Source organism: Ahaetulla prasina, chromosome 2 (assembly GCF_028640845.1).
Source record: "Ahaetulla prasina isolate Xishuangbanna chromosome 2, ASM2864084v1, whole genome shotgun sequence".
NCBI lineage: Eukaryota > Metazoa > Chordata > Lepidosauria > Squamata > Colubridae > Ahaetulla > Ahaetulla prasina.
This window is the reverse complement of record NC_080540.1, coordinates 67,601,856-67,627,170: the sequence shown is the minus strand read 5'-3', so window position 1 is coordinate 67,627,170 and position 25,315 is coordinate 67,601,856. Positions and strand designations below refer to the sequence as shown.

Here is a 25,315-nt window from a genome sequence, read left to right as displayed (position 1 = left end):
GAAGTGAAGGGACCTGCTTCTTTGACATGAAAACTATTGAGACTCTTAATCCCTTCCCTCAACTGAGTTGGGAATCATCCACAACTCATCATGAGACTACATCATTCTCTGTAGTCTCTAATATTACAACAACGAAAGATTCCCCATTTCCTTCTCCCTCCATAGAAACATCATATTTTTCATGTTACAAAGGAATAAAAAGCAATTTATTGTTCAATTTTACTTTTATTTCTAAAGACTTTAATTTTGGGTTCATTCATCAGAATTAAGTTCTTCCTTATTTTTTTTTGGGGGGGGAGGGCAGAGATGGGTATCAGCAGGTTCTGACCAGTTCAGGAGAACCGGTAGCGGAAATTGTGAGTAGTTCGGAGAACCGGTAAATACCACCTCTGACTGGCCCCGCCCGCCCCCGCCCACCTCACCAAGCCACACCCACAGAACCAGTAGTAAAAATTTTTAAAACCCATCACTGGGGAGGGGGGCACATTGAGAAGAAATCTTTCTTATAACACAATACCCAGAATCATCCAACTAAACTGAACAGTAAGCAACGTGAGCAGATTAAAGGAAGTGCTAGTTCCTATAGCACCTAATTAATCTATAGAATTTGCTACATCAGAATATAATGATGGCCACCAATTTAACGATATGTGGATAATAAAGTGCTCCAAGATTGTATATGCTATCTCCAGTAAATATTCTGAATAATCAATTGCTGGAAATGACTGCTGTTGCTTTCCTATCTTGTTCAGCCATCCAGCTTGCATCTGATTACTTATGGAGTGAACATAATAGAAGAAAAATCTTGGTTCTTCTCCATTAGGCCCTTATGAATTTGCTATGCAGTTAAGAACACAAACACACTTAAGCACTGAAAAATCCATCTTGCTTTTTCGTTCGGGAATCAACTAATCTTTTTCCGAAATAGTTTGGTATGAAACAAAATAAATCATAATAGCTATCTGACAAGATCAATTAAGTTACCTATGTCAGCTGCAACAATAGGGTAGAAATGCAAAAAATAGGTAACAGGAAGAATTTGAGAAAATTTATTTTTCCAAATATCTCTGTTATTGCTATATAATGTAAGTTCTTCCCTCTCCTATATAGCATCCACGCCAGGGGTGAAATTCAAAATTGTTCCCTACCAGTTCTGTGGACATGGCTTGATGCATGTGGCAGGGGAAGGATATTGCAAAATCTCCATTCCCACCGCACTCTGGGGCCAGCCAGAGGTGGTATTTGCCGGTTCTCCAAACTACTCAAAATTTCCGCTACTGGTTCTCCAGAACCTAACCTAACCTAACATAATAACAGAGTTGGAAGGGACCTTGGAGGTCTTCTAGTCCAACCCCCTGCCGAGGCAGGAAACCCTACACCATTTCAGACAAATGGCTATCCAATATTTTCTTAAAAATTTCCAGTGTTGGAGCATTCACAACTTCTGCAGGCAAGTCGTTCCACTTATTAATTGTTCTAACTGTCAGGAAATTTCTCCTTAGTTCTAGCTTGCTTCTCTCCTTGATTAGTTTCCACCCATTGCTTCTTGTTAGAACCTGCTGGATTTCACCCCTGATCCACACACATCCACATCCACAAATACGTATTTAATGAACTTCATGTGACTCTTTTCTAGCACCAATTTCCATTGACTGTTAGTAAATAAGATTCTTGTGTACTGATAGCATGAAATAAACTCATAGTACTTGTGAACTCTATTCTAGCTCCTGGTTTCTTGCACCTGACAAACAATATTATGGATTTAAGCTTAGATTTTGACTCAAGTCCCACCTATTTCTTGACTCGCAAATTCTATTCTCTAACTGTATCACTCCCGAAGACTGCTATAATATTTTCTTGCTTGAAGTCAATAGAGTTATCAAACTATATGTACCACAAACCACCACCAAAACCAGGAAAAACAAATTACCCATATCAATAAGAAAGCTCCAATCTAAAAAAAAAAATCCCTCTGGTGAAAAGACAAAATTGGCTATGTAGCTAATTTTAAAAGCCGCTTCAAAAATATATGCCACCAAATAAAGATTGAATGTATCAATTACCACATCAAACCTTCTGCGCACAAAATCCAATCGTGCGTTCTATAATTTTGTAAACAACAAATTTAAAGACTCGAGATCCATCCCACCCCTAAAAGGATCTAACGGTAAAGAATGCAATGATGAAGTAGTTAAAGCAAACCTCTTTAACACATTATTCGGCTCAGTCTTTGTTAACAGCAATGGCTCATGCCCAACATTCCCTAGTCATACCAATAATGACTACAACAATTTAACACAAATAGATTTCACAGAAGATAATGTTGAAAAGGCACTACGTAGACTGAAACTATCTCTATCTATTGGACCTGATGGACTATGTGCATACTTCTTAAAAAAGCTTTCCACTGTTATAGCAGAACCCCTAAGCATAATCTTTGAAAAATCTTTCAGGACCAGTTCCCTTCCCAATCTATGGTCACTAGCCACGGTCATCCCTATCTTCAAAAAAGGAGACGTCAGCCTAGTTGAAAATTACAGACCAATCTCTTTATGCTGCGTCATCTGCAAAGTAATGGAATCTATCATCAACCAATCCATTACCCTTCACTTAGAAACAAACAATCTATTCTCTAATAAACAATTTGGTTTCAGAAAAAAATTATCCTGTAACATATAACTTCTACACTGCAAAAACATATGGACTACAAATCTCAATCAGAGCAAAGCAATAGATGCAATTTACATAGACTTCTGTAAAGCCTTTGATTCAGTAGTACATGACAAACTACTTCTAAAACTAAAATCCTACGGCATCTTTGGACCCCTCCATAATTGGATAACTGCATTCCTGTCAAACAGGCAGCAAGTGGTCAAAATAGGCAGTGCCCTATCAAATCCTGCACCTATTAATAGTCCCCCAAGGCAGCATTCTAGGACCAACACTCTTCATATTATACATAAATGACCTTTGTGATCATATTATAAGTAATTGCATTCTCTTTGCTGCTGATGTTAAACTATTTAACACTACCAACAATACTGCTACTCTTCAAAAAGACCTTGACTTTGTGTTGGAATGGTCAAAAAATTAGCAACTCCAAATCTCAACCAACAAATGCTCTGTGTTACACATTGGCAAAAGGAATCAGAACACAAAATACAAGCTAAGTGGACATGACCTTGTAGATGATCCTCACTCTGTCAAGGACCTTGGAGTACTCATATCATACGATCTAAGTGCCAAAGCCCACTGTAACAACATCGCCAAAAAGGCATTAAGAGTTGTAAACCTAAACTTGCGTAGCTTCTTCTCCGGTAAGATTACACTACTAACCAGAGCATACAAAACATTTGCTAGACCAATTCTCGAATACAGCTTATCTGTCTGGAATCCACATACATATTGGACATTAATACAATTGAGGACATCCAGAAATATTTTACAAGAAGAGTCCTCCACTCCTGTGCTCGCAAAATACTTTATGCCACCAGACTTGAAATTCTGGGATTAGAAAATTTAGAACTCCGCCGCCTTCGGTATGACCTGAGCATAGCTCATAAAATCATCTGCTACAATGTCCTTCCTGTCAATGACTACTTCAGCTTCAACCACAACAATACACGAGCATACAATAGATTCAAAGTTAAAGTGAACCGTTCCAATCTCAATTGCAGAAAATATGACTTCAGTAACAGAGTTTTTAATGCCTGGAATGCACTACCAGACTCCGTGGTCTCATCCCAAAATGCCCAAAACTTTAACCTAAGACTGTCTACTGTTGACCTCACCCCATTCCTAAGAGATCTGTAAGGTGTATGCATAAGAACACCAGCGTGCCTACCGTTCCTGTCCTAATGTTCCCTTTAATTGTATTCATTTTATGTATTCAATTCATGCTTATACTTATATATATTATTTAATATTTATTCGACAAAATAAATAAATAAAATAAATAAAATATAGGACATAGGTGGTTCTTGAAGCCCCTCTGGAAGGGGGAAGGAATCCACATTCTCCTTCCAAAAGCAACAGTCTCAAAAGGATCAAATGCCCTTGCACATTTTTTTTTAAAACTCTTCTTTTCTTAGAATGGAAATTCTGGGTCCACCCTTAATGTGCACATTTATTTGCATTAGACACATATCTATATATTTGTTACTAACAATTCTAGTACTTCTGGATTATCTAATATAAACCAAAACATTTCCATAATCTATTTAACTTTTTGTTTTAATTTTCATAGATTTCAAACACACTTCTACTTAATAGATTCTGTTGGAGGAGAGCTGAGTTAGTTTGTGGTAACAAAATATCCAAGGAGTCTGCTAATATCTTTTCCAGTTAATGCTTTTTATAAAAAAGTATAAAGATCTTTAGAAAGTGAACTAAGTTAATCAATGATAGCAAACAGGAATCTTTTGAAGTGAGCTGCAGCTCACAAAAGCTTATACCTTTTAGCAAAAGGTGTTACCAGACTTCTTCTGATTTTTGCACTTAATAGTTAACCCCAGTGTATGCATTTCCTGTATACTCTAGTTTTATGTCTGCTTTTTATTCTCTGAGCGTCCTTGTTCTCGCTTCACTTTAATCTTCTCTTGCAGCTGTTTGCAATGTAACATTTCCCTCCAGGTGTCTCTCACTTTCTCTCAAGTGAAAGCCTTCCTAAATTTCATTTAACGTAGCTTTTATTCCTGTCTCCATTGCCAGCAGTAATAACTGCCCCTAAAATTGCAGTAGTACAAGAAGGCACTTCACAGGACTGTACTGTTCTGTTTTTTGTTTGTTTAATATAACATAGGTTATTTTTTAAAAAATATTTATATCCAGAGTTTAAAAAAGTATTCTGAGAAGAGCTTTGCATATTAGGGTAGTCAATTTTATTTTCTGAGGGTAGTTTGATAGTAGCTTATGGGGCAATAATGCTGGACGTACAGTGAATAATGTTGGTGTAATATCCTAGTTATGAGGTATTTTTCTGTAGGGAAGAATGTATAAAATATTGTTTTCTGACTCTACTAGTTTCCTTGTATAGCTCTCCAGTGAATGGAGAAGTGGTCCTTCTTTAAAGCTTAAATAAGATATTTAACCATCACTTGTTGAAAAAGGAACATGACTAGTTCTGCCTTTCTCATTTTTATTGTTTGTTTTAGATTTTCAAACCAATTGCCAAGATGGTCTTTAATAACACAATTCCTAATGTAGTAAAAACTACAAGAATTGGACTAGTCATAAAATCAATACAAAAATAGAAAAAAAACTATACAGGTGTTGTCTTTAACATACAACCATGACTAACCTCAAAATTTAAATTTGCTAAGTAAGGCAGTTGTTAAATGAGTTTTGCTCATTTTACATGTCAGGATTCCAAGTAACACCCCCAACCAGAGGTGAAATGCTCCCAGTTTGGACCAGATCGGGTGAGTAGGTAGCGGAGATTGGGGCTGGTTCGCCGAACCGGGACCAATGGTTGGCTGGCCATGCCCTCAAACCGGTCCACAGCCCGTAGTCCTTCCATGCTTGCCTGCCTTCCACGCTGCCTTCCTGGTGTCCCAGTGTCCAGCTTGTGAAGGCAGGCAAGCGGAAGCCCACATGGAAGGTAGGCAAGCATGGCAGGGCTGTGGGGAAGGAACTAGCAGCTTACTCGCCCCATCCCACCCCCCTCAAGCAGCGGCTTCCCTGCTCAGCCCCAGCAAGCTATGCATCTATGGTGCCCGCACCAGCATCCAGAGAGAAGCAGAGAAGAAATGCCGTTGTTTGAGTGGGGGGTGGGGAGACGAGGAGAATGGCGAGACTCAGGGAATAGGTCAGGTGGAACTGGCTGTCTCAGGGCTGCTCAAAAGCCGCCCTCACCGCAAGTGGACATATTCATTATAGCTGTCAGCTGCAGCCATCTGCCTGCCCTCCTGAAGCACCACTGTGGCGAACAAAACAACCCCATTTCGCCACGCCTCTTCCTGCAGCCAATTGTGCCCAGCCATGCATGCCCTTTCCTCAAATGGGCTGTGCATGGAGCTCTTGGAGAGCAAGTGAGCACAAAAACCTCTGTTTTTGTGCATGTGTGTGAGGGAGCGAGCAAGCAATCTGAAGCCGAGCCAACCAAACTTCTGGCAGCGGTGGGGGAGGCTTCTGAGCAGTCCTGAGTCAGACAGCTCCACCTAACCTATTTGCTGGAGTGGGCATCATGGATGCATAGCTTGTTGGGGCTGAGAAGGGAAGCCACTGCTTGAGTGGGATGGGGGGGGTGAGAACGGCGAGACTCAGGGAGTAGGTCAGGTGAGCTGGCTGACTCAGAAGCCGCCCCCACCGTTGCCAAAAATTTGAGTGCCTCAGCTTCAGATTCCTCCCTCCCTCCCTCCCTCCCTCCCTCCCTCATACACACACACACACACACACACACACACACACACACACACACACACACAAACAGAGGTTGGAGAGCTCTCTTATTCGCTCTTTCTCCAAGTGCCCCATGCACAACCCATTCAAGGAAAGGGCATGCACGGCTGGGCACATTTGGCTGGAGGAGGAGGCCCGAGTGGGAGGCAGCTTTTTCTGCAGCATCCCCTTCCCCTCTTTGGATCGCCCTGCAAGGGGGAGGCTGTGCCTTTGCAGAAACGGGATGGGTGGTTTGTATAGAGGATTGGTGGGGGGGATGTGCAGCCCTCTGGAATGAAGAGCAGGGTAAGAGAAGGCTCCAAAGTTTCCTTGGGCACTTGAGAAGAAAACTCAAAGCGTTGGGGACTTCAGGAAGGCAGAATGTGCTTTTGTGCAGCTCCTGGCTTCTGTGACATTCTGTGCTTCTGTGTCAGAATGTGGAGCTCCTGGCTCTAACAGTGAGTGACGTCAAGTTGGCCACACCCACCCAGTCACATGCCCACCAAGCCATGCCCACCAAGCCATGCCCACCAAGCCACGCCCACAGAACCAGTAGCAAAAATAATTCGATTTCACCCCTGCCCCCAACCATAAAAGATTCCAAGACTTGAGATTCCTCCAAGTTCCAATTTATTAGAGATGTCATATAGGGACATCTGGGAAAACCCAAATCTGAAAGTTTCCAGGTTTTCCCCACCAAAATAAAAGTTCAGGTCCCCGAACAGCTCCCACATGTCCATCACATGATCCAATCACCCACCATCCAAACTGGAGACACTTCCCAGTCATCCAACTCGAGGTGTCAGGACAAGGCATGCTTGACTCTCTGAGAAAGGAATGTTATTATGACTATATATCTCCCATACTCCATACAATTCCCTCTCCCATTTTCCCACAGTAGAAAATGTGGCAGGCCTGAAGGCCTAATGTAAAAGGTGGCTTCCAGGCCTGACATTACAACATTTTCTTTATCCCAGTTGTTAAGCAAATGACTAAGTTGTTAAGTGAATTGTGTAGTCATTAGGCAAATCTGACTTTCTCCATTGATTTTGTTTGTTGGAAGCCAGCTGGGAAATTTACAAATGATGATCACATGATCCCTGGACAGTGCAACACACCAGTTGCCAAGTGTCCGAATTTTGTTCATGTGACCATGGGGATTCTGCAATGGTCATAAATGTGAGAGTGGTCATAAATCATTTTTTTCAATGCTATTGTAACTTTGAATGGTCACTAAATGAATGGTTGTAAATCAAGGAGTACCTGTACAGATTAATTCAAGTGGGCATGGCAGGGGAAGGATACTGCAAAATCTCCATTCCCATCACACTCTAGGGGTAGGATACTGCAAAATTCCCATTCCCTCTCCAGTCTTGGGGGAAGAATATTGCAAAATCTCCATTCCCACCCTACTCAGGGGCCAGGCAGAGGGGGTATTGGCTGATTCTCCGAACTACTCAAAATTTCCACTACTGGTTCTCCAGAACCTGTCAGAACCTGCTGGATTTCACCCCTGCACTGCTCCTTTTCTTAGTAACCATACTCCTGACCTCATATGGTTGAAAACTTTGGAGAATCCTCTTCGAAGAGCAACACAGGTAATCCCCAATTTCAGGTAATCCCCAACTTCAATTTACAACTGTAACTGTGCCTGGAATTATGGTTGTAAATCATGCTCGTCTTTAAATGGGTCTTTATGTGACCCTACCCAATTTGGATGCCATCAACATTTACAAATTGATAATTTCTAGCAGAGGAGTGATTTGGTCAAAGTATGCATTACAAAGAAAGAGAGCTTTGTAATCAATGGCCACATTTACCATTTTAGTCTTTTTTTTTTTTGCATTTTTTTTTTTTTGCATTTATATCCCGCCCTTCTCCGAAGACTCAGGGCGGCTTACACTATGTCAAGCAATATGTCACTTTCTCCATCACTTCAAATGCTCCTGGTTTACTCATTCTATATGGAAGAGATTGGAGACCTATCAACTGAAGGTCAACGTATCTGAATTCTGAGAGAATTCTACAACTAAGCAAGATGATAGATTTTTGAAAGGAATTTAAATTTTGTTTCGCTTCACCATTCTTAGAATATTGTTAATTGCTGATTTTTATTGTTAATTACAGATCAGTGAAGGCAAACAAACTAATTAAATAATCCTATTGATCTATGATACAATAAAAATATTCAGAAATTTAAAAAAAAACTTCAACCATACCTTTAGTTTATTCCTTAAAATGGAAGTCTTGGTGAGTTTATACATCTACCAAATTACTACAGTACTTCGAATATGAATGACCTTCAACCCACTTTAAGACCCTCAAGAGCTTGGAGAATGGTTAGCATGCATGCAGAATTAGGGAAAAGGCTTTACGAAGATCCAGATGATGATATTTATTTAAATGTATTTTTTTTCTTTTATGATTTCCACAACTGAAGGAGCTGCTATTGATTTTTAGATTCCACCAAACTGGAAAAAAAATATCTTTGGTCGTGTTGGTGCTTTCTTTTGTTGCAAATTAGAGGGAGGTAAAAGAGAATTAACCATATCAGAGGCACATGGTATTTCCCTGCTCATATTACAACACAAAATCTGGGCAGTTCCTTTGGACAGGGCTGGGAAAAAGAATTTGTGAGCAGAAAGGAGGCAGAACAGCAGTAAGATGATTGGAGACAAAGGTTATAAGAAGCTAACTACATTTACAGGTCTGTAAATTACATATTAGTTGCAGCTAAATATTTCTGGTGACTAAGCATGCTTATAGTTGGTTTACCTTTAGTTTTCTAAAGTGTGCTTTGTTTGTTTGTTTGTTTTGATACTCTTGATTCTGTTCTTGAGGTTTAACTCTCAGCCTTTCACATTAGTAGTAGTTTTATCTTTGGCTTGACAAAATTTTAAATCTGGATGTAACAGGATTTAAACAAGACGCTTAAAAGTACTGAGCTCAAACTGCAGCTATGTTACACAAAGTTTCCTTGTAGGATATTTAAGCTTTTTTTTAAAAAATGTATTATTACATGTCTCTCAAGGAACTGCTTTAGCTCTTTGCAAATGGAAAACATTTTTTTTGCAGATGCTGCTTCTGGCTTTTTAACTTATGAATTAAGGAACATTTTTACTTCTCAACTTTAGCTAAAAAGTTTGTTATTCTTAGGACAGATCAGGAGGGAATTGTGATTCAGTGTGGCAAGTTGAATGCAAGCCATATGAGGCTGTACAGAGTTAAACCTCTATTCAAACTGATGGTATGTGTTACAGAATATCAGAGAATAATATAAAGTCTATACCAAATTTTTCCTCCCTGCACAAACTTCTTTTCAGTTTCTTTAACTTATGTGATGGAAAAATGCATAGTAAGCGTTATATGCAATACGTGCAGAATTTTCAGATCTCTTAAGGATTTTTGCAAACTATAAAATGTTTAATGAGCAAATTTTTATTGTTTGCTATATAGTTAATTATAGAAACAATTGCCCCTAACTTCTTAATTGGTTCAAATAAACAGTGTTTTAAAATGATACATTCAGATGATCCCCACCCAACAGATAATAGGTCTATTAAAAGAAAAAAAGAACGTGAGCTGTGTTTTGCTCCAAGCATCTGTCGTCTTTTAATAAAGGATTACGTTTTTTCTATGCATGTGATAGAATGTAATTTGCAGAACTCCTATTAACAGTACTGTACTAATAAAAAATGCATACTCATTTGGCTGAACAGTTGGTCCTAAGCAGATTGCAGTCTTACTCTTGCTTTTGGGCAAAATCTTTTTTTTTTTAAGGAATATTTTGATGAATAGATTCTTTCCAACCTTATACTTCTGTTTTGGAACAGAGGTTTTGTCTCCCCACCCCTTGGCCATATAGAAGACAAATGAAAGCCATAAGAGGATTGTTTAGTGAGTCCTATTGACAGTAAATCATGATGTCCCTGAGATAAATTTAAAATACATCTGAATACATTTTTGTTTCCATACTTACCTAATTGATACAATCTGCTTAGGAGTGATGACTGATGAAGTTTTTATGTACATAATGAAGAAAAAGTGCGAAGTGGGTATTTTTGTTCATCCAGATGTAGTTTTTTAAACATTTAATATCGCAATATAAAGTGATTAATGACATTATGATAATGGAGATGATAGCGCTGAAGCTGCCCTAGATTTAAAAGTAGTTTCTGCTGGCAATAGCTTCTCCAGATGTGACTGGAAGATCTCTATTTCTTTTGGAGAAAAGCAAAAAAATGAAGACTGAAAGGCATGCTTAGGACAGTAGTTCAGACAACCGTGGGTCTAGGAAGAACTTAGAATAAAGATCAGAGAGCAGAGGTTTCTACAGGATAGTGAGGAAATGATGAGAGCACCACTGTCCCTTTTGTATATGCATTAAGACATTGCATGGACCTATGAAAGAGATAGTGCTGGAGTCATAATAGTGTGATGTTATTTCATAATGTTGGTGTGAAACTTTGGTCCTTGGGGTATCTCTACAATATAGATAAGCCTCAAAGAAAAATCTGGAAAAGAGGATAATACCAATAGTAAAAAGATATGCACAAGATCTCATATATTATTCTGAAATGCACACAGCCAAATTTTAGGTTTCAATGTTTAACCAAGGATTCAAATTGTAGCTCTTATTATAGATGGATTTTTGTAACAGTAGCAGAATGTAACTCCAAAATCAGTTGTTAATTGCGAAGTCATGTCTGACCCATTGCAACCCCATGGACAACGTTCTTCCAGGCCTTCCTATCCTCTACCATCCTCTGGAGTCCATTTAAGCTCTCACCGACTGCTTCAGTGACTCCATCCAGCCACCTCATTCTCTGTCATCTCCTTTTTCTTTTGCCCACAATCTTTCCCAGCATTAGGCTCTTCTCCAGTGAGTCCTTCTTTCTCATTAGGTGGCCAAAATATTTCAGTTTCATCTTCATGATCTGACCTTCTAAAGAGCAGTCAGGGTTGACCTTTTCTAGGACTGACTTGTTTGTTCGCCTTGCAGTTCAAGGGACTCACAATCAGTAGCCAGCACAAAAGATACCAGAATGGGCAGGTTTTAATAATAATAAAAATGGCAGAAGGAGGCACAGAATTGGCCCAGAAGTATTCTTCTCACATCACAGAGGTCACTTCTTTAATCCTAAAACAGATACAATTTAACTCAAACATAAAGGTATCTCCTGTTTCAGGTACTGCTTCCTGAAGGCCATTCCATCAGAAGATCCTATTATTAGATTTCAATATTTTCCCTTACCTTATAGTTATAGTTGAGGAAATTGTCTAAATTAAATTCTACTCTTTATTTATGTTATGTGAAAATGGTTTCTGGTATTACTATTACTCCTTCAGAAACATAGTAGTTTAGGCAAATTTTTGGTTTGAGACAAAATGTTCTCAATCTTAGTCATATCTTTAAGGAAACTTAGTAATTCTACGAAATAAATTAAATCTAATTAGAAAAATTTGAGTTCTGTTGTTTACAAACAAACAAAAACAACTAAAGCAGAATTGTTTGGGATACAATATAGTCTAATGCTTTTCCAGGTAATTTGGATTGTATACCCCAACTTTTTTCAACAGACACGATGAATATTAGACGTGTTACTTTTGTCAGCTAGGTGAAAACAGCAGGTAATCAAGGACTGGGATGCTAATTGTTGGGAGAGGTAAAGTGTAATGACTGCAAAAAGCTGACATCTGCCACAAGCCACCAATAAAAGGAAGATGTCTCTTTTTATATAAATACTATCGAATGAACAGCACCAAGTGTGATCTGAGCCAAGCCAATCTTGGCTAGAATTTATGACCATCCTCATAAAAATTAAGAAAGGTGACAATGTTTGTTCAATTCACAGTCCTACCTGTTTGCACTCCTAGAAACAAAGAACTAATTGAAACAGAATAATTGTAGTTGAATTTTGTCAGATTGCTGTGGCAGCTGGCACTCATCAGAAAGGTTGGAATAGAAGGCTAAATCTGTCTTGGAGGAACTAATGGTTTGCTACTAATTTTACTTTACAGTAACATGTAAAAATATTCAGAGGTGTTGGGATTAGCCAACTAGCCATATCTATCCAGGACCTCTGTGTCAGTTTTGGAAGGCAATTTTCTTTTTGCTTCTTAACTGCTACATATTTTAGCTGGAGAAGTTGGGAGGGGGTTGTTGTTGGAGCAGTAGTAGCAGTAGTTAGTCATAACAACATTCCGTATTCAAGGATATCCAGCATCTGATGGAGACTGCCTAAAGTTTGTATCCAATTGAGTGTGAAGAAGTTGATTGTGATGAACTTGTGGGTGTGGGGCAGGGCTATGAACTGTCAACTGGGTGTGGAAAACCTGGAGGCTTTCAGTTTCAGGTTTTCCCAGCTGTGCCAACATGATATGTCTAATAAATTGGAACTTTGAGAAACCTCTAGCCTCAGAGCCTTATTTCGTTGGGGGTGTTCCTTGGAACCCTGACATTAACCCGAAACTGCAATTGCTCTGCAATTTTACACCAAGCACATCTGGATGGTTGGAAGGGCTGTCTTTCTATCCTTCTCAAGATGAGTTCATTGCTCAGAATAGGCCAAGTCACCTTGACTTGGCCTATTCACCAAGACTCAAAATGCAAAACAAAATTTGTAGAAGGATGAAAAAATGTACAGTATATAGCCAAACAGGAGAGGGAAAAAGAGTTGCATTATGTTGGAATCTGGTTGAGGTTTCAGTGCAACATTATTAACTGTGACTCCTTAATTAAGGTACTCCAAGTAAAATTGTCCTGTCCAATGTCTAAATTGAAAAAAAAACCACTCTCAAAATGAAGTGGGACTCTCTTAAATGTTTATACAGAGCATAAAAAAACATACTGATATAGATTTTTAAAACAAACCCTATGTTCTGTCCCCCACCTCAGTCCGGAGGGCACATGAACTGACTCAATTAGCCAGCAATTTAGTCCATGGCAGCTATAGCTCTGGCAGCAAACCAGCGATCGTATGCCAAGGTTTTCTTTATCTTCCCTGATGCCGGCGTCACAGAAGCTCATTACCGGAGCAGCCAGGAAGTCAGGAACAAACAGCAATTCAGGCCAAATGCTCAGTCAAATAGTTCAGCTCAAGTTTTCTCCGGTCAGTTTGTCCAACACAAAGTAGTAGAGCAGCCCCTCCTGCTTTTATACCCTGTGGGGTGTGGCTCCGTGGCACAGCACTTTCTAAGCCTGCCCCACCCTTCTTTTGTTGTTCCCGCCTTTCTTGTCTACAAAACCTGGGATTTAACCAGGACTGATTGTCCACAGCTGGGTCTGGAAGTGTTGCCTGGGCCGGGGGAGATACAGGAGACAGAGGCCACGTCACCTCCTCCACCTGGCCTGCCTCTGGCTCCTGGAGCTGAGTCAGAGAGGCCGGCCCTGCAGAAGGGAGCCCTGACAGCCCTTCCCCCTCACTCTCTGAGTCACTCTCTGGGAGGGGGCCAGGCCCATTGGGGGAGGGGGGCTGGAGCCACAACATCCTGATTCAGAACATGGAATATGTGTTTTCGCAAAAGATGGAATTTCTAAAAATCCATAAAATAATAAGATAGGAAACAAAGAAGATTTAAAAATTATTTTATTTTTAAAAATCTCCAAAGAAGATATCCTGAATGTGTGTCATCAGCACATTTTTGTATCCCAGTTTTTCATGATAATCTGTAGATTAGAGATCCTGGGGCGAACCCACTTGAGGTAAAAATTGGCTTTGCCTTTGTGGCCATAATGGGTGGTAGAAGCCAATATCTACCAGCAGGAGACGATTGTGATTTAAGGAAGATTGTGACTTGGAATATGACAAAAGTAATTGATAAAGGGAGGAAGGAAGAGAGAGAAGTGTGAAAGTAAGAGAAAGAGGAAGAATGTAACAGCTCACCTGACCTTTAAGAATGGAATTGATGAATTCCTACAGGGAAAAGAAGATATAAATTCCATTATGATTGGAAGTGCTAAAACACATACAGTATGAAAAACAATGGCTTGGTGCCATATAGGTTGTGGTTTCTAGAACAAATAGGTTGTTGATAAGTGAATGTTATACTCCCATGAATTGTGAAAATTGAAATTAGTTGGGAATAAAACATTCTACTTTCTAACAAATGTGATCCAGGAGAAAAATATTACTGTATAAGTCAACATAAACAGGCAGGTAAGACTGAGAAAAAGTTATTAAGTAATTCATAGACCCAAGAATGAATGAGAATTGGTAATTGGTGCTTAGAAAAAGGTATTTTTCCCCAGATAAGGGTTTAAACATGTACATCCATTCATACAGATGGCAAAGAAATTGAATAAAACATAGTTAATTCAATTTTTTGTTATGAAAAATTAGAGGATGTAATGAAGAGTACAAAGGTAATAAGAGGTTCTGACTGTGGGGCAGATAATTTTTTGCTAGCCTCAAGAAGCAAGTACTTTGATGTGCTTTTGTTATATAGTTCTAACTACAAAATAAATACAATAGGCATATGCAGTAAACAGAGATTATTTAAGGTGCTCTTACATGTATTGTGTAATTCCATTTTTGAGAAAAAGTCATAGGATAAATTTCTGTTGCTTATCTTATTGTGATCATGAATTATTACATGATTTTCATGACCCAAAATCCAATTTCGGCAAATGGGAAAATTCTTGTAACCATATGCAAAACATTATTTGTGAACAGATGTCTGAAATAGTATAAATTTATAGGCTTCTTTATACATGTACAAATATTTTCTACATGTTTATTTCTGCCGCATGGCTACAGGTAGTCCTTGACTTACAACAGTTCATTTAGTTATGGTTCAAAGTTACAATAGCACAGACAAAAGGTGACCATTATTTTCACACTTACACATACACACACACAACCATTGCAGCATCTCCATAGTCAAGTGATCAAAATTCTGATGCTTGGCAACTGGAGCAAGAAAGGTAGCAAATGGAGCAAAATTCATGTAACAATTATCTCGCTAAGCAACATAAATTTTGGGCTCAATTGTGGTTGTAAATTGAGGATTACCTGTATTTTCTCGATTTACGACCACAATCGATCCCAAAATTTCTGTTCCTAAGTGAGACCATTGTTAAGTGAATTTCACCCTTTTTTAATCACCTTTGTTGCTACAGTTGTTAAACAAATCTCTTTATTTATTAAATTAGTAGCACAGTGGTTAAGTAAATCTGGCCTCCCTATTGATTTTGCTTGTCAGAAGGTTCCAAAAGGCGATCATGTGACCCCGGAACAATCGGGACATTGCAGCTGTCATAAATATGAACCAGGTGCCAAGCATCCAAATTTTGATGTCATGTCAATGGGGATGCTGCTGCAAGGGTTGTGTGAAAAAGTGTAGTCAGTTTTTTTTCAGTGCTGTTGTAACTTTGAACAATCACTAAGCAATTGGTTGTAAATTGAAGAATATGTGTATTCATTTGCATTATCTTCTATCAATGGATTGTGTATAACATGCAGATGGCTTGATCATTAGCACATCTTGTAATAAACAAATTATATGTTCTCTTGCGTGAGTCATCTGTGTTTATAATTTTCATTTTCTAGAAAATAATTAAGAGTAGCTTGTTGTCAAGTGGAATAAGAATGGACAAAAGGAAAAGATTCATGTACAAGACTACTATGTTTGTATAACAATTATTTATTTTATTATTTTATTTACTTAATTTTATTATTTCATTTTTTATTATTTTATTTCATAAAATGGGGGTGCTTTAGGGCTCAACAAAACCTGTACCTGGGTTCAACAAAATTCAAGGTATTTATCAAGATGAAGGATGTGCTGCTTAATCAGATTTTGCAAGCTTCATATAAGGGGGAGAAGATTCAGATTGCTGGTCAAGATATTTTGATATTAAAGGAAATTCCACCAAAAATGTTAAGGGCTAGGAAGGAATTTGCCTTCCTGGTGAATGAACTTAAAAAACATCAGATTGAATATAGATGGGATATTCCAACTGGTATAATAGTATATTATGCAGGGAAAGTACATCGTTTCAATACGGTTGGAAAAGCAAGAGAATTTTATGTTGAGGTATTAAAAGTTGGAAGTCTTCCCCCATTGGAAGCTAGAGGAAGGGAGGCTGAAGTGAAGGAAAGAGAAGTGAAGCAGGTACAAGAACAGATTGTGATGGAAGAAGATTTATTACAAGTGTTGGAAATACCTACGATGGGTTTAGATTCAAAAGAACAAAGGTTGACAAGAGCTGCTGCTAAACGCAAGGAACAAGAGATGAAGGCACAACAACAACTGGCAACTACTACAACGGAAACAGTGGGAGGAGCAAGGCCTAAAGTAAAATGTGATCTGCGGCTGGTGTTCCAAAAGTTTCCTATCTTGGAATGTTAATGGCCTGAACTCACCGTAGAAGAGAAGGAAAGTATTTCATTATTTGAAACAATTTAAAAATGACATTACCTGTTTACAAGAAACACATATTAGATCTTGCTAAATGTTGGAGATGCGATTGTGAAGATGCTACTTATTACCATATATGGTGGACTTGTAAAAAAGTTAAAGCATTTTGGATTAAAGTATGGTGGATCATGCAGAATATTTTGAAAAGAAGATTAAGTTTACTGCAGTTCTTTCTACTAGGAATAATTATGGACTACAGCTATAGAGACTAAATTGATTTTGAACTTAATAACAGTCGCAAGACTTTTGATTGCTCAGTATTGGAAGAAAGAAGAATTACCTACAATCAAGAATGGACACTCAAAGTATCAAATCTGGCAGAGATGACAAAATCTCCGCTTACTTGAAAGACTATACACTAGAAAAATATATTCTAGAATGGAAAATGTGGATTGATTATATTTAAAATAAGTATCAGATAAAAAAATATTGAATAGCATATGAGTAAATTTAGGAAATATTTTGTATTAGATATATTTTTGAAGGAGAGGGGAATTGAGAGTGTGACTAAGTGTGGTGTGACTAGAGATTATAATTTAGGAATTATTTTGGATTATGATTGTTAGTTTTGATACCCTGCATTTTGTTCTGGGAAGTTGGGATGGGGGGTGGGGGTAAGGGGAGGGAATTGGGGGTTTGGTAGAGATGGAGTGATGGTTAATGTACAGGGATTATTGAAGAAATATAATTAATGTAGGATCGGGTCTGCATAGTTACCATTTTAGAACGGTGAGGAGGGAGAAAAGAGAGAGTAGGAGGTAGGAAAGAGGAGAAGAGGAAGGAAGAGGGATAGTAGAGGGAGAAGGAAGGTGTAGGGTGGAGGGAGGAGTGGATGTAGATAAGAGAAGGAGAGGAAGGTTTGGAAAGTAAAAGAAGGTAGAAGAGGGAAGAGTGTTAAAAAGGGGGGTGGTGACTGGGCAAGCCCGACTAATTGTATATAACTGTACATTGGATGAATTATTTGATATGATTGTAAAAAGAAAACTTTTTATGAAAAAAAAAAAAAAAGGATGTGCTGCTTATATATCTATGAAGATGTGCTGGTTTATATATTACCTCATAAGTAGAAAGATAAAATGTTCACAGATGGTGATAACAATAAGTATATTTGGAAAAGTCATATCCAATCGATATTCTGAAAAGAATGAAGTTTATATATTTAAAAGTCAGAGATTAGGATTTTAAATTATTGAAGGACAAGATCAAGGAAAGTATAGGTGACTATATGGTTTTGGAAGGCTCTTTGGTTCTAAAAAGAGGAAACTCTCAGCATGGCCAAGTAAATATGGTGGTCAAGCTTTTGGTGTCCATTTGTCAAATGATAGGTAAAAGTGGTAATATTTGCTCAGATTATGAGAAATACGTGATTTTTTCTGAAATTTATCAAGAATTACTGCATTGACAATTGGATTTTTCTAGAAAACAGTAGCTTGTTTCTAAGTGGAAGAAGAATGGGAAAAAGGAAAAGATTCATGTACAGGAAAACAGTTTTTTTAAGTTTAAGTGCCAATTCTTTGTCTTTTAATAAATTTGTCTTGTCTCCACTTGAACAGGCAAATAATACATATAATTTATATCTTTGAAGCTAACCACACTGATAAAATATTTGCAGAATTAGACCACAGCTTTATCCTTTATTTATTTAAAACCATCTTGATACAGAATTAGTTTATACACCACAAATTATTATAGAAACAACCACAGTAATTTACTGTGGTAAAAAAGAGAATATAATCTGTAATTACCAAAAGAAACCAAAACAGGCATTCTTACATGATTCTGGGCTACAGTGGAAACAAACTCCAAGGTCATTAATAACTTACCTCACATATAACTCAAAGGCATACTCTGACAATGTGCTATTTGATTTCTTACCTGAAAGGCTACTATTTGAAGTGCTTATAAATTGATTTAAAGCTACAATCAACTCATTTATGTCTTATCCAAAATCTGGTGAATTTAGAACGAAACTGAAGCTTTTAGCTTTTCTTCAATCTGTATTTTCTAGTTGAATCCATCACTTATTTGCTTATCATATTCAAGCTTAAAATTTTCCCCAGCATATGACAATCGCTTTACAATTGAATCAACTTTAATAATCTATTTATTTTATATGAAGCCTGATGTTTAAACAAAAGCAAAAGTTAATCTTGTTTTCTATTTTCAAATCCTAAAGTGTGGTAGATTAGATTATATTTCAGTCTGCAATTGGTATCCCATTAAATACACCTGATGATTTAGCATAATAAATCTTCCCCTCATTGCATGCTTACTTTTTTTGTCCATAGAGGTGAACTTTGCTGCATCTTATTTTATGAAATGGCACCTTTCATGGCACCTCTCATAAAATAAGGGGAAGATTTATTATGCTAAATCATCCAGTGTATTTAATGGGATACCAATTGACATTCCATTCAAGTTTTCAAGGTACTACCTTAGCTGTGTTAGCTCCATCCTTTATTCATCTTTCCTTAGGAACATTTTTTGAATTTTTAGCAAAACATAGAATATTTTCAATATTTTCTGATTTGGAAGTTTTTCAAGGGGATCTTACATCACATTTTTGCCAGATGATGCATACATTGTGATTTTAAGAATACACTCCAGTCCTGAGTTAGTTTTTAATACCTCCTATGTTGAAATGGTGCCAAAGTAGGAAATTTGGATACATGGAACAATTTCATCATATGACATTTGAACAAAGGATGGTAAAACCACACTTGGAATACTGCATTCAGTTTTGGTCACCACACTATAAAAAAGATATTGAAACCCTAGAAAGAGTGCAGAGAAGAGTGACAAAAATGATTGAGGAGTTGACCAGTTGCAGGCATTGGGTATGGCTAGTCTGGTGAAAAGAAGGACTAGGGATGACATGATAGCAGTGTTGCAATATTTGAGAGGCTGCCGCAAAGAAAAGGGAGTCAACCTATTTTCCAAAGCACCAGAAGGCAAGATGTGAAGCAAAGGATGGAAACTGAATGAAGAGAGAAGCAACCTAGAATGAAGGAGAAATTTCCTGACAGTAAGAACAGCCAACCAGTGGAACAACTTGCCTTCAGAATTTGTAGGATGTCCAACAGTGGATGCTTTTAAGAAGGAACTGGATAATTATGGTATAGGGTCTCCTGCTTGAGCAGGGGGTTGAACTAAAGACCTCCAAAGTCGCTTCCAACTCTGTTGTTCTGTATTCAGTTCTGCTGCCTTCATAATTGTTATTTAGATAACAGTAAGAAACAGAAATGAAACAGAATAACTTCCTGCAGTTTCTGATTTGAATTCTTTTTTTTTTTTGCACCTTTGGTATTTAAAGGAATATCTAAATAATCCAGCAAGTCAAGATAATATGCAATTCAGGAAATGACCCAAAATACAGTTTCAAAAGGTTGCACTTCTGTTGCACTTTATCATATCAAAAATGGACATCATAAAAATCTAGTTACTCTAAGGTGGAAGTTACTGTAGTGTGGAAAGAATGTGCCAGTTCAAGACTTGCTGATGCATTAATTCATTTTGCTAGCAAGACTATAATTGAGCCTTATATTGAAATGTATCTTCTCTGTTCTCTGCATTGCAAGAAAGCATCTATGTTTTCATCCACTGAGGTATTTTACAACAGATAAATATGTGGATGCTCTGTTGGATCTTACCTCTTTTATCCCAGGAGGGATATCTGATTCATTATTGACAGCTGACCATCTGATTGCTAAAGGTAACAAATACGAGTAGGCTGAGGAATAAATCAGTTTCTTCTTATGGTTGAATTGCTCTGAAAAGTGTTTTTTGTCACTCAGGAAAGCTCACTTTTGAACTACAAAGGGAAGACAAAGACAGTGGGTACAGTGAGGGATTACGTTTTTAAAAGTATCTTATGTACCTTTGCTGCATTACAAGATTACCAACCAATTTGAGAACAGGTATGATTGGCAGACTTTCCTCAAGAAATTGAATTTTGTTCAATAGTCTGAGTATTTGGAATATCAAAGGCTAAAATACATTTATAGGAGAACATTATCAGTAGTGATCAGTTTCGTGCTCTCAAAAATATGGAAACTGATAGAAACAGCTGGAACTAAACTGTTGGAGCTGGAACTAAACTGTTTGTTTCCTGTATGGAGGAAACAAAATATGGCCCAACTGACATGTTACTGGATTGGCACAGCATTTAACTATTCATCATAAAAATTATGTTGCCTGGGTAATTTATTTCCCCCCACGTAGACTCTTAAGCTAAAATTTATTGTGACACAAATGTTCTATGATCTCTTCAGAATTTATTTTCAGCCTTGAATCAATCCTGTGCATTGTTTTGGAGATCTGACTAAAATAACACATGAATTCACAAGGTTTAATTGTAAATTCAGAGAAGATGGAAAAGAATAACCTTGAGTTGGAGACCTTCTATGCATCAGTGTTAGATTTAGATTATTCTGGTTTAATTTAGTTTATGCTAGCATAAAGCTTAACAAATTTAGGAATACATTTCTGATTTGAAGCAACAACAATAACAACAACAACAAGAAAAACAACAACACACAGAGAGATATATATAGGCAACAATGGCAAAATAACAGTATATACTGTATTCACAATATAAAGTTTAATCAAAGTTAAGCAAGAATGATTATCATATATACTTATAATGTATGATGCAGCATAGTAAATATAATCACAGTTTGGTCTTTAGGAGGATCTTTAAATATTAATTTAATTTATCAGCATTATATATCATCTAATACATAAACATTTTGATACATATTTGATATTTATTTATTTATTTTGTCACACAGTATATATAAGCATAAGCATGAAATAACTATACAATATATAAGCATATATATCAGTATGAGTATGTAATAACTATATTAATTGGATATAATGAAAGGAAACAATAGGACAGGAACGGTAGGCATGCTTGTGCTCTTATGCATGCCCCTTACAGACCTCTTAGGAATGGGGTGAGGTCAATAGTAGACAGTTTTTGGTTGAAGCTTTGGGGATTTGGGGAAGAGACCACAGAGTCAGGTAGTTTATTCCAAGCATTAACAACTCTGTTCCTGAAGTCATATTTTCTGCAATCAAGATTGGAGCGGTTAATATTAAGCTTAAATCTATTGTGTCCTCGTGTATAGTTGCAATTGAAGCTGAAGTAGTCTTCGACAGGAAGGACATTGTAATAGATGATTCAATGAGTTAAAGTCAGGTCATGTTGAAGGCGGCGTAGTTCTAAATTTTTTAAACCCAGGATTTCAAGTCTGGTGGCATAAGGTATTTTGTTGTATTCAGAGGAGTGGAGAACTCTTCTTGTAAAATATTTCTGGACACGTTCAATTGTATTGATGTCAGAAATGTGGTATGGGTTCCAGACAGTCGAGCTGTATTCAAGAATTGGTCTAGCAAATGTTAGTGTAGTGTTAGTGTAGTGTTTTTGGAGAAGTGTTAGTGTAGTGTTTTTGGAGAAAAAGCTACGCAAGATTAGGTTTAAAGCCTTTTTTGCGATGTAGTTGCAGTGGGCTTTGGCACTTAGATCATTTGATATGAAAACTCCAAGGTCTTTAACAGGATGGGGGTCATCTGTAAGGTAATGTCCATCAAGCTTGTACTTAGTGTTTAGGTTCTTTTTTCCAATATGTAAGACTGAGCATTTTCTGGTTGAGATTTGGAGTTGCCAAGTTTTAGACCATTCAGATACAAAGTCAATGTCTTTTTGAACGGTAGCTGTATTGTTGGTGGTGTTAAATAGTTCGACATCATCAGCAAAGAGAACACAATTACTTGTAATATGGTCATAGAGATCATTAATGTATACTATGAAGAGTGTTGGTCCAAGAATGCTGCCTTGGGGATCGCCACTTTTGACAGGAACAGGATTTATAATATAACAACAGAGTTGGAAGGGACCTTGGAGGCCTTCTAGTCCAACCCCCTGCCCAGGCAGGAAACCCTACACCATCTCAGTCAGATGGTTATCCAACATTTTCTTAAAAATTTCCAGTGTTGGAGCATTCACAACTTCTGCAGACAAGTGGTTCCACTTATTAATTGTTCTAACTGTCATGAAATTTCTCCTTAGTTCTAAGTTGCTTCTTTCCTTGATTAATTTCCACCCATTGCTTCTTGTTCTACCCTCAGGTGCTTTGGAGAACAGCCCGACTCCCTCTTCTTTGTGGCACCCCCTGAGATATTGGAACACTGCTATCGTGTCTCCCCTAGTCCTTCTTTTTATTAAACTAGACATACCGAGTTCCTGCAACCGTTCTTCATATGTTTTAGCCTCCAGTCCCCTAATCATCTTTGTTGCTCTTCTCTGCACTCTTTCTAGAGTCTCAGCATCTTTTTTACATCGCGGCGACCAAATTTGATAGAGCATTGCGAATTTTGGCCACTTGTTGTCTGTTTGACAGGAAAGCTGTTATCCAATTGTGGAGGGGTCCTGAAATGCCGTAGGATTTTATCAAAATAATATACTGTGTAAATTTCAGAACAATATAATATATATAACTCTTCTATCAATAATTCCAATAATTTAATCAATTTGATTTTTGTGTAGTTCATCTGGTGACACCCATGTGTACGTGTGTGTACACATAGGCACACACATACATATACATGCACACACTGTATGTCATTGGGTTGTTTGAAAGATGTGTTAGCAATGAAGAAATCATTGGATTGGCCAAATTATTTCTGTTTTCTAGGCAGAATGGGGCAACCTTTTTAGAATTTGTAATGTTAGCATTCCATTCTCCAACCACAAGCAGCATAAATGTGGATAGTTGTCATATTAAAGGGTTACCCATGGCCCAACTGACCAATTTTTGGTCATTGATTATACTGTATATACTATCTTTGCTGTATTTTTCCTGGCTATGAAAGCAATGGCATTTTTCTTAGTTTTTCATGCCCTTGATAGTAAACAGTTTGATCTTCTGACTGAAACGATGTAATTCCAGTCCATTTCAATTCACTGATGCCCAGCACAGTGAATTCATTTAATCGTTCACTGTGTTTCCCCTGTTCAAGCTTTATTATGTCCTATGTTTTTTAATTCTGTCTTTGCACTTTGGGACTTTCCTTTCCTGCACTGCACTATCAGCAACTAGACCTCCCAAAGGCTTTAATTTAACTGGATCATAAATGCCATTAATACTCTGAAAAACTCAGTACTTTCTCAATAATAAGTTGAGTTCCATCTGACCTAAGGGGCCTATCATCCAGTGCAATGTTGTCAATCACTTTTATCTTGTCTATATATGTGGCATCTTGCTAAAACCCAAGAGTGTTTACTGTTGCTTTCTCCCACGCAGCATGAAACAATGCTTTTACCATTGTCACTAAAGTGATCATCTGCCTCTAGCATCTTTCTACATCCCAATTGCCCAGTATAATATTTTAGCTGTGCAGCTGAGATGATCTTCAAGCCTTGGGTGATCCTGAGAGAGTATATATCTTTGGTATGTGCTTCTTTGCTTTTCCCTCCAAGGAATACCCCTCTCTTCACAGCACTTCAGGACTTGAAGAAGAATCCAGATACATCCACAGTTAAATCCTCACCATGGATTTTATATGAGAAGGCTATCAAGTCTTTGTTTTATAGCTGCAATTTGCTCTTTCTGTCAACAATCTCATTCTTTTTGCTTTCCCCAAATTGTACTCTGCGGTCTCATTTGTGGTGCACTCAGACTTTTGGCTGAGAGGATTTATATCTTGGGCAATTTTATTCACTTCAGGAAGAATACACCAGGTAACTATCAGAAGAGAATAATGGTGAGGATAAGAGAAGGGGCATGCGAGTCTTGGGCTCAGTTCAAGAGTACATCTGATTTTCCATCATTGGAAATATGTATTTAATTTGAACAGTGTAAGAGGAGAGGAAAGGAAGATTCTCATGAGAACTGCCCAGATGTATGATCTTTCCAGTGACACCTTCCCCCAACCAGACTTTGTAGAACAACTGGCTATTCATAGAGCCTGGGGTAACATTCAAATATATTACTAAGAAGCACTAAAAAAGAAGAAATGATTTATTTAATACAGCTCAGTCCAAAAGACAATATTTCTAATGGCATAAGCAAGCTATTCATTTTATTTGCATGCTTTCCATTCTCTTCCAAAGATTATAGCAAAGGAAGCCCATTGTAGACTGAAAGCATGGAGGGCCATTCCACAGAGATGAATCAATCTTGCAGCCTTCCAGAAAACAGATACAAAGGCAAATTCTCCGAGAGGTTAGTTTGATGCCTGTCAAAGTTATCAAATCACTTAGGGTTCGTGTTCTTAATCTGGGATGTCAAACTCCCATCGTCTTGGCGGCATCATGTGATGTATTGGGATTTTCCCCCCTTCGCTAAACCAGGCGTGGGTGTGGCGAGCGTGTGACACATCTGGCCTGTGGGCTGGGAGTTTCTAAATACACACAGGAACACATGAAATACTGCAAAAATAACTCCGCTGAACTCTGTTTCTTTTACTTAGTGCTTCAAGTTCTGAAAAATTAACATGGAAAGATTTGTAA

The 25,315-nt window shown here is 37.8% G+C and overlaps 1 protein-coding gene across 7 annotated transcripts in view; it reads left to right on the top strand.

Annotated features, from left to right (window-relative positions):
- FBLN2 (fibulin 2) overlaps positions 1 to 25,315 on the top strand; it is a 173,640-nt gene that overhangs the window by 15,098 nt on the left and 133,227 nt on the right. For 2 of the 7 annotated variants that reach the window (XM_058165752.1, XM_058165758.1), the window contains exon 1: positions 8,986 to 9,085. The exons of the other annotated variants lie outside the window; for them this stretch is intronic. The gene's annotated coding sequence lies outside the window, so the exon portion shown is untranslated. Of the gene's footprint in view, positions 1 to 8,985; positions 9,086 to 25,315 lie in introns of those variants that run through there. 7 annotated transcript variants of the gene reach the window in all.